Source organism: Anguilla rostrata, chromosome 8, assembly GCF_018555375.3.
Source record: "Anguilla rostrata isolate EN2019 chromosome 8, ASM1855537v3, whole genome shotgun sequence".
NCBI classification, from domain to species: Eukaryota; Metazoa; Chordata; class Actinopteri; order Anguilliformes; family Anguillidae; genus Anguilla; species Anguilla rostrata.
This window is the reverse complement of record NC_057940.1, coordinates 28,383,390-28,394,087: the sequence shown is the minus strand read 5'-3', so window position 1 is coordinate 28,394,087 and position 10,698 is coordinate 28,383,390. Positions and strand designations below refer to the sequence as shown.

At 38.0% G+C, this 10,698-nt stretch overlaps 1 long non-coding RNA gene across 1 annotated transcript; it reads left to right on the top strand.

Annotated features, from left to right (window-relative positions):
• Positions 1 to 3,847: 3,847 nt before the first annotated feature.
• On the top strand, positions 3,848 to 10,698 carry LOC135260364 (uncharacterized). The gene is made up of 4 exons (XR_010331548.1): positions 3,848 to 4,157; positions 8,354 to 8,408; positions 9,191 to 9,263; positions 9,654 to 10,698. It is a non-coding gene; the product is annotated as an uncharacterized LOC135260364 (long non-coding RNA).

The window sequence follows — 10,698 nt, the reverse complement described above, 5'->3', positions numbered from 1 at the left end:
TGTGTGGATAACACATTATGCGTAGGTAAGTGAACACGTTTAAATATAGACTGAATTCAAACCAAGTCAATTTATGTAGCATGCATTGGTATTTTCAATGCTCAGCAAACTTTAAAACCTAAAGCTTTAGAACAGAACAGCAAGCGCACATTTTACTTTAAATGCATTTATTTCGCACAGAAAAGCGGCTTATATGATACTGCATCATCTTAGTTTCAAGAGAATGTTTTGGAGGAGGATTATCTCTTGTTTTGTATAGTGCTTTGTCTTCATTTCATGTTATTATCCTTCAAATGACTTGAAGGTATGTGGATGGTAATGCAGCTTTGGAAAAATTAAGCATTATCTTCAAATTAATGAGTCTATTTAAATGTCAAATTTTGGCTTTTAAGAAATTATGCATTAATTACAGGTGATGCACCCTATGCTGCTTGCACTGTGGAAAGAATGCATGATGAGGTCATTATTAATGTCTGCTAAGGACATACACGAGCCCTGTTTATCCCCTTGCTCCATAGCAGAGTGCTCAGATATGCACATCTGCCTGTTGCTTGTTCATGCAGTGCTCCCGAATCTGTGCCAGGGTGGTATACAGCAGGCCAGTAGATGAAGAAGTAGATGTATTTGCTAAATAATAGCTGCAATTTAACAGTATATGCAGCAGAACAAAATTTATTCAGTAGCACTTCAATTTTGTTCAGTGAATCCTGACCATGAGTACAGAAATCAGTTTGGGCAAGCCAACATGATGGAGACAGTAATAGCTAAAGTGCTGAAAAAGGAGAAACATTTTCTTTTTTAATTGGCTACTGTTGCTCATATATGTTGCAGTTTGTAGCCAATAAAAGCATGTGATGTGCTTGGTCAGAGAAGTTCCACAGGTGAAGATTTAAAATGATTCACTTTAAGCACAGTGGGTAGATATTTCCTCTGTAGTGGTGCATTGCGACCTCTACGGTAGTAGAGAGGAGATGAGAGTGTCCCAGTTTGCCCATGATCATCAACCACTAATTGCATTGAGCATTATTTATTGTTCTCTCCCCCTACATTTCCCAAATGAACAAGATAAACAAGCCTGGGTCTAAACAAGCTCCTGGCCAATTTCCTACTGCTAAGAGAAATGAACTGCTCAGAGCTCCAGTCCAGTATTTTTTATAGATAAAGAATTGAGTTATATTATTATTATTATTATTATTATTATTATTATTATTATAGTAGTAGTAGTAGTAGTAGTAGTAGTAGTTGGCTAGTAGTACTAGCAGTAGTAGTAGTAGTAGTAGTCAGCTAGTAGTACTAGCAGTAGTAGTAGTAGTAGTGTTGTCATTGTCATTATCCTGTTATGATGATGTCAGAAAATATCAGCAGTCATTTCACATAGAAATCCATAAAAAGCTAATTGTACTTATTATTCAGAAGTCTTCCTCAGACACTGAACTACCTTGTTGGGAAAACAAGAAACACTAATGGAGAATATTTAGTTAATCTGATAAATAAGTAAACACTGTATGTTAGGTCTCATTTCTGTGAAAACCAGGTCAGTGTTTTTCCTGTTATTGCACTAAGTAACCTAAATGGTCCCTCTGGCTTTAAAGCATTACGGTTTTTTTCTGAGGGTTTATCAATACTGGAGAAATAAACAGCAGTACACTATACCTGATCAGTGCACAGTCCTGCTCATTCCCTGCATGAACTCGGGCTGGCTTTCTGCTGGTTCAGATAACATTGTGGACAAGTTTAACCCATTGCTGTTCAGTTTATTTCTATGATACCTCAATTCTACAAGCTAACCAAACTCCTAAGTTTATCTCAGAATTTTACTGGAATGCTAGCCAATTCTTCCTTAGTAGGTTAGCTATTTCCCATTATTGTTAGTTCTCAGAATCTTATGAGTAAAAAGTACAAAGTATTTCTGGATGCATTGAGCTACAAGCACGAAACAACCTGTCTTCTTGCATTGAAAAAAAAAATTATGAAAGAAAAACAACAGAAAATTGAAAGGTGAATGGTCTTTGGTGAATGTTATTTCAGTGGATTTAGTTTTAGTGAAATGCCATGCTGGCGTGATAATCTTAACCACCTGTGAGATTGATACCGAGCCCCTTTAATTACTGCTGCTTCTGGTGTCCTCTCACTAATACCCCATGCTGGGGAGAATTGTACCATCCGCCTCCTCCCCAAAGGTTTATTCCTGGGATGAAGTGGGGCCCGGTGTCACGCGCAGCAATCACATTCCTAATTGCCTCGTGGGGAATGTTGTGGCGCTTTTGGCACAGCGATTGAAAAGATCTCACGGTGAGGCGGCATGTTCGGAAGGCCTGCCTGCTGTGATTAGAGGATCAGGAGAACCTGCGAAGAAATCAGCTGGATTCCCCTGAAGCTCACAGAATTCCCTGTCGCCTCTTCCCTGTTGTGCATATGAACTTTAGAAAATCAAACACAACTGTGTTTGTCTTGTCAGGAGAAAAAAAATGCTAAAGTGATTCGGAACACCTGTTTCGTAATAACCATACAATAAGCTTTTTTTATAAATAGTGATACAGCCACATACACATATACAGTGAGCTCCATAATGTTTGAGACAAAGACATTTTTTTTCTTGAATCTTGAATGTACTCCACAATTTTAGATTTGGAACCAATTAACAAGTGTTTAAAGGGCACATTCTCAGCCTTTATTTAAGGGTATTTTGGTATACTGGTTTCACCATGTAGAAATTACAGCACTTTTAAAACATAGCCCCCCATTTCAGGGCTCATAATGATTGGCACACATTAATGTTATGTAAATGAAAGTAGTCACATTTAGTATTTTTCTGCATTGCCTTTGCATGCAATTAATGCTTGAAGTCTGTCACCCATAGACATCACCAGGTACTGAATATCTGGTGATGCATTGCCAGGCCTGTACTACAGCCATCATCAGCTCCTACTTGTTTCAGGGGCTAGTTGCCTTCAGTTTTCTCTTCAACATATGAAATGCATGTTCAATTGTATTCAGATTGGGTGAATGACTTGGCCAGTCAAGAAGGTCCCTATTTTTGGCTTTGAAAAACAAGTTTGGAGGCATTTGGTTGAATGTGGGCAAATATGATGCTTCTGTACACTTCAGAATTCATTTTGCTGCTACTCTCAGTAGTTCCTTCATCAGTGAAGACAAGTGAGCCAATATCTGTGGCCAGGGGTGCCTCAAAGTATTTTGGGCCCCATGAAAAGATCTCACATTGGGCCCCACTACCCTAGACAGTCCTATGGTCCACACTTTGCCATGGCCCTCACTCTGATGCACTTGTATCCTGGTCTCATCAGTCAAAAAGACATTGATAAGACAGAATGCTGCAGGCTTTTTTAGGTCTTCTGTAGGCAGTTGCCACTGAGACATCCTTTTTTGCCTCCTGAAGAGTGTTTCTGATCTGTCAGGTGGTTGAAGGTTTTTCTTCATTATGGTGAGAATTCATTGGTCATCAACTTGTTGAGTCAGAGGAAGACACTTCAGGTGTAGCTAACAGGTGGACTTGTGGGCACCTACGTGCCCAGCAGGTGGCACTGGCACAGTCCAAATTCAAAACCAGAACCAGGGGTTCAATACATGCACAAGAACAGCACCTTAACAGGATAGGTCATGCAGCAGCAAAGTGTTAGAGCTTTCAATTGTCATATTAATTAATGAATTAGAAAATTGCTGTTTGTGAAGAAAAGATAAGGGCTATAGTTTATTAAATCCAGGCTGTTGATTATTTAATCACAGATGTTGTAATTAATATACAAGCTCTTGTTTCCACAGGTGTTACATTGCAGTTTTTTTGTTTTTTTTTTGTTAATTGTCTTTCTGTCTATAGGTGGAGCTGCAGAGGGAGATTAAGGATTAATAAAGAACACCTGGCTTCCTCCAATCCAGGGGATAAAACAACCTGTTCTCAGTCACATGAATGTCTCTCTCCTTTGCTGAACTAGAACACCAGATTTCTTATGTATCTATTTTGATCTGTTTAAGTTCAATTATTTATCTCTTTCTTTATCATTTTTGTTTGGTGTTGGCAGTATTTGGATAGGCAGGTGGATTTTGGGGCATAACAGAGTAAATGATGAACTGATCAGCTGATCCTTAAATCGTACATTCCGTGTGCTGGCCATCAGTTTATTCCCACAATATATTTGCAGGTCAGTGCTGCTGCTGTGTTGGATTGACTATCTGAATGCCCACATCATTTTGGTTTATTGCTCATGTTCAAGCCACCGCTTTCTGATGGCTAGCTTTCATTCTGCAAAAAATATGGTTGCTGACTGCTTAATCGAATATATTGTTTTTGGCATAATGCTCTGCAATAACTCATTTGGATTTGTATTTCTGTCCTATCAGCCATTCTCATGCTGCCCACATGCATGTGGCAATTATGTTAAACAGGGAAGTGAAGCATACAACAATTAGGTGCAAATACTACTTTCATTCATATTTCTTTACATTTCTCTAATTCTTTTAAAACTTTTACTTTTATTTGGGCCATCTTAACATTTAACTAAAGTATGCTTGTATCAGTCACAGAAATGTTTTTTTAACATAGATAATAAATTGTGTATCATCCAGGTGCTTTGTGATATGAGCATCGATGTCTCTTGGTTAGCAGTGTAGCTCTCTTGGTTAGCAGTGTAGCAAGTTTCCACCTTGCTACTCTCAAATGAATACAAATTTTGTGGAGTCATGAACACTGACCGTCGCTAAAGAGGCCTGCAGTTTTTTTGGACGTTCTTCTGGGATCTTTTTCTCATCTATTCTGGAAATTCCTTTGTTCGTGGTATAGTGTGTTTGTAGAAACTTGTGTGGTGACTACTTCACTCTAATGGTTCAGTATGAGTGAGCTTTAGCTGGCTGCAATTAAGCCTGGATGTTTTCAGTCAGCTGAATCTAATTATCAGCTAAATTTGGTTAATTGGTTGATTGAGTAACTTGATTGAGGCAATTCCTTTGTCACATTGGTGTTACGGGTGTTCAATTACATTTTTCAGTAAATATGATGAAATAATTTAATGAAATGAAATCATTTAAAATACATGTTTTGTGTATTACAACCTTACCATCAGAGTGAAGCCTAATATTACATTTTGTCTAAGGATCTGAAACCATTCAGTGTGACAAATATGCAATAATAGAGGAAATCAGGAAGGGGGCAAATACCTTTTCACGACACTACACCAGCTTTATGGGTTTCTGCAGGAGGAATGCAGTAGACAAGTGGTAGACAGTCTATACTACGTGGACAGGAGTAAAGCTGTCTTGAAAGACCATGCCAGTATAGATGAAGTTTTAATAACATTATTTTTTTCTATTTTTGTTTTCATAATTTGTATGTATGCATATAGACAGATATGCACACATACATCACAAATCATATTCTGTTTTTTTTGTTCATAGTCATAATCAGAATGTACCACTTACAGCATGTGTCTATAGTCATATTTGGCGTAGCTGACAACAGGCCTGCACTTGTAAATCATGTTTTTTTTTTTTTTCTGTTTTAGCAATGTTGCATAAATGCATGAGATTGCACATGAATAAACAATGAGATGGAAAATACTAACAACAATAAAACATCTTGCTGAGTTGCATCTTTTAAATCTAATAAATTTGAATAAATGTATTATTGTCATGATAACCCCCCAGCAAAGCCCAGCAGTGCCACATGGACAGCTATGGTATTGTGTCTGACAAAAGGGCACATTTGGAACTTGGACTGTTATGCATTGTCCCAGTAATACAGCTTCATGAGGAAGCACAGCTAGGACATAAGATCTGGCCAAGTCCTCGAAGGCTCTTATGTCTTCACTTTGTTCCTCCAGCCCCTCACCATTTAGGGACTTCCAGGCAGGAATTAGCCCTAATCGTGAGCCAGGGATAAAAGACCCTAGCTTCAGCCTGTTTGTTGGAAAGTAAATGATGGGAAAAGGGAGTGAGAGTGAGTAACTTTTTTCCAGGATTACAATTCCTATTTAATCCTGGGCTGCACAAGTAAGGCAATGCTGACAAACTGACTGTGGAATTGTTTAATGGACCTTCAGTATTGGACTTTTATTTTGTTGTATGTGCTGTTTTTTGAACTGTAACTATAAACATACTGTAGCTATAAAATAACATTTAAGGGTTTACTAAAGGCAGCAAAATATAGCTGCAACCAGTGCAACCAGATTTCTAGTGTTTCAATCTGGGCAACTAGGAACTTTCAGAGGGTATAAAGTCAACAAGCCATTTTGCCATTCATAGTCTGCAAACACTAATATTCACATAGAGAACAGAGAACATTCTTTCCATTTTTGATGGGCTTTGTTGATTTGCTAGAAGTAGGCATATGCTGACGCAAATCTAAGGAAAGTGCTACCAGCTGGCATTTTGTATTGCCCTGCAGACGTGTTTTTTCTCCACAAACTGATTACCAAAGCAATAGGCTATCAACAAGTGATGGATGTTCAAAACAGTCAGAAAGATGCCATTTTATCAATAAGTCAGATGAGAAGACAATGCTCTGGATGCTTGCAATTATGTAAGAATTGACCTGAATGGTAAAAATGTTTGTTCTGCCGACTGTTGGAGACCCTCTGGCTGTTGGGATACCCCAAGGCTTTGCTGAACAGATAAAGCCTCCCCTGGGCATACATAATACAGTTTAACAGGAGTGTATATACACAATATCTTGAATAGGGTAACATTTTACAGTAAAAGCGGTTCACATAATTACTATGCGTGCATTCCTTCGTATTCCTCAGTTTAATCTCTTCTGTCACATGCTGGAAATCAACTTTAAACACCTGTCTTCCAGGGGCATTTTTGGTTAATTGAAAACAATTTTTAGAATTTAGGAGATTCATAAAACCTGTCCTGACCCTCCTGCTTTTCAGATTTTTTCAATTTCTTTGTTTTCCCAAAAAAAAAATCCCTTTCACTCTAAAGTGAGATTAATGTTATCATGGGTTCCCAGATATAAAACTTCGGCCAGTTGCGCAACCTGCTACAGGTAGACAACATTTTCTGTGTGTAAGCAGCTTATGTTTCACTCCCTGTTGCTATTATTTGTATTTAAATGAGGGAAAAAACAGCCTGTGATTGTTACACGTCATTCTCTTGTTTTGTCACTGCTTACAGTAATTGCTTTGGCAAAACTTGAATAATCTTGTCATGCCAATAAGGCCTGTTTGCATGTGAATGAAGATTAATTAAATCGTGTAGGAGGTAGATTAAGAGAAACACAGGCTGTTAGAGGGGAGGCAAAATCATCTCTAGATTTAAGTGAACAAATGAATGATACATTGAACAGATTGGTGAGAAGACAGAGTGGATGTGCCATTGCACACAATCTACTTACTGTACATTTCAGTATAAAAGAAACATGTAAAATGGAAACCAAGATTGCTCTTTTTTTATGATGTAGTTCACATCTTTTGCAATTGTAAAGATGGCAGAGACAGGCCAAATCTGTGCACTTTGATATTTTTGTACATTAGCCATTTTAATCAAGTATTCATAACGTAATTAAATACCTATCCGTTTATTTCCCATGCAAATTCCCTCCTTCCTGTTAATTTGTTGTGAGGCTAAATATAATTAAATTCACTCAAAAAATTTGAAAATCAACCATGTTTCCACATGAGCAGAATTATAATCAAGACGCATCATTAATCAGTTGATGTTCTCCAGTAAGAATTCAGATGACATACAGGGAGGTTCAATGGAACAGATTCCTCACTATCCTCTGGCATTACTATCATATTTTTTTAATTTATTTTTTTACTCATTTAGCTTGCATAAAACTCACTGTTTGTTTCTGTTTTGATAATAAGCAGTGGGTCAATCCTGATAAATCTCAATTTGCATCAACCATTTTGCATGGCCATCAGATTGCATTCATTTTCTCATTTTTATCAATATGCAAGTATGAAAGCATTCATCATCAACTGACCAAAATGTAATCTTGAGCTTGCTGTACAATTCTGGATCAATTGATCATTGTTACAGACAGGCTAAGCTATTCTGTCACCATTAAAAAGGATCAAGGGGCTTTGAAACACATTCATATTCTAAAGCTGTGGCTTGAATTGTTTGTGGCTTGTATGTTTCATTGGAAAGATTTCTGACCTACTAGAAACATCTCACTGTCGCATTCATTAATTCAAGAATAATTTTGTTTGACATCTAGTTGACATGTCATTGTTTATGAACAACATCTAAAACATCTTGCTGTCTTTACATGATTATGTCACCCAAAAATGCTACATTTATTCTGTTACAGACGTGTGCTGGAGCACAACAGTGCTTAAGGCCTAAAAATAATGTTGTAATATACCAAATTCTGAATTTATTTTCCATGAAGGTAAATTGTGACAGATGCATCAAAAAGGAAAGACTACTTCAAAAATCTTCTTCTGGTATGTATTTGCATTTGTTGCCCCTGGGCTATCTTTGCCTGTCATTTTGAAGCTTTATGAGAATTAATATAACAGAATAATTATGTTATAGTAATACTGAAAAACTAATGTTTATAGTGGGATGCTGTAGTAAGTGGGATTTCTTGTAGGTGTCTGCTGTGGAAAGAATGCATAATGAAACTGTATGATGCATGAATTGAAAAAATTGCTTGTCGGGAATACTGAATGAAGCATTGTGGTTTGAAAAAGATCAGATGCATTAAAAAAGGGGGAAAAAAGAAAAAAAAAAACATGAAATATTCAGGCATTCCCGAGCCACCCACAGCGCTCAGGACTAGTACTGGACTGCAAGCCCACCATTTCATTTGCAGAGGCTCCTGGTGGTAATGAGGGAACGAGAGACAGGACCGATAGTTTGGTTCGCTTGCTGGTATCTGTCACCCCAGCCGGAGACAGTCAACAGCAACGCTTTGATAGGGTGGTCTGTCAGGGATGGGTAAAGAGACTGCCAGTTTTAGCCTCCGCAGTTCTGCCTCATTACAGTCAGTTCTGCTTATCGCTGTCTTCCCAAAGCGACTAGGGCTGAGTCTCCGAGCATAGCAGGTCACTGGGCTCTGTGTGTGTGTGGGCGTGTGTGTGTGTGTGTGTGTGTGGGGGGGGCACAGAGGTAGCATAGTGAGGGTAAACAGCTGATTTAACCACAATCATCAAGATAGTCAATCAGGAATTTGGTGCTGTTCTGATAGATGCTTCTACATTTCTTTTGTCCTGTTCTTTTACAGTTTGTCTTTTCCATCAGAATACTACAGCACATCACCTGTATCACTTCAAATGTGTTCCCCTAGATAACAAAAGGTGATGTGTCATACTGTTCATAAACAACCTGTCTGTGGTATATAAGCTACATAAGGTATATAACATCACCATTTCTTCACCTACCGAGAAAGGAGAGTGAGAAAGCTCCAAGAGACACTTTTTCATACAATAGCACCAATTAAATTGCTGATTTAATTCTAAAATGAGTTTGAATAGCATTACTGTACAAAAGCTAATAGTAGTCAGCCTCAAATAGCCATAGCCAAAATAAGTCATAATATAGCTAGCTATCATGATTACTTGACAAAGAACTTCATATTCACCTAGTAGCTAACTAGCTACATTGTAGAATTTTCCATGTCCACTGAATTCTGCTTCTCAAACTTACAATGCTAAAAAACCTAGCTATGACTTTTTTTTTTCCAACAGCAAGGGTGGACAGGACTCCCCCAAAGACTGCGCTGTCATGACAATGATTATGAACCTTGCCAGATTCCCTCAGTCTCTTTCTTTCTCTCTCTCTCCCTTTCTCTCTGTGGTTTAGGAGTATATGTAGATCTGTCTTTAATTAAGGCAGTTGGTGTCAGAATGAGATAAGCAAGGAATGTAGTGATCACATTGTAATGATGTCTCTAGCGGTGTAGCGACACAGAAAGGGCAGACTGGGCACTTATTGGTGGGCAGCTCCTGATGTGCAGAAAGATACAGGATTTGCATAACTGTTAACGGTTAACTGGTTCATGACATCTGTGTACAGTGTTTCATTTGATTCAATTAATCAAATGTATTTGTGAAGTGTATGTGATTCTATCATGCAGTTCTGCTTTTTCACACTGTGGCTTTGTGTGTGCTGGAAATTAGGCAGAGATACATTATATACTTTTAGCTGAATGAATAATTAAGCTATACTGTTCTTGATTCAAATTGAACATTCATCAACAATTTTGTTTGCATTATGCTAAAGGAGCTTACTGGCTCCCAAAGTGGTTCTCTTGAGTCCACGATAAACTCTGCAGTCAGACTTTTTTTGTCATCATATGACCAGGAGCCCAGAGTGGTTAGAGATTAATTGGACTTGTTCCACCAGGAGTAAGGCAGGTTTAACAAGTATTTATTGGATTACCCCTTTTTTTTCTTCAAAAGAAACAACTCACCAGCTGCCCTCAGGCTAACAGGTGTGGTGTTTAGATGGCAGAGGGCATATGATCACCCTGCTTGTTGTGCAGGTGGCATAGCTTGAAGGGCACATTTGGCAGTTCCACATAAATGCCTTCAACGCAGCAATTACAAATGCAGTTCACAATCTCATTTGATCAATAGTGTTCATGATAATAAATACAAGAAGCCCGTGGGCTCTCTGCAGTATCTTGATGCATCATGGATTTAATATGTAATGATATGTAATCAATATTACTTCCAGATGAAGTCTGTAAAATAAAATAAACTACTCTGACTGAAATTAAATCATGCCAAA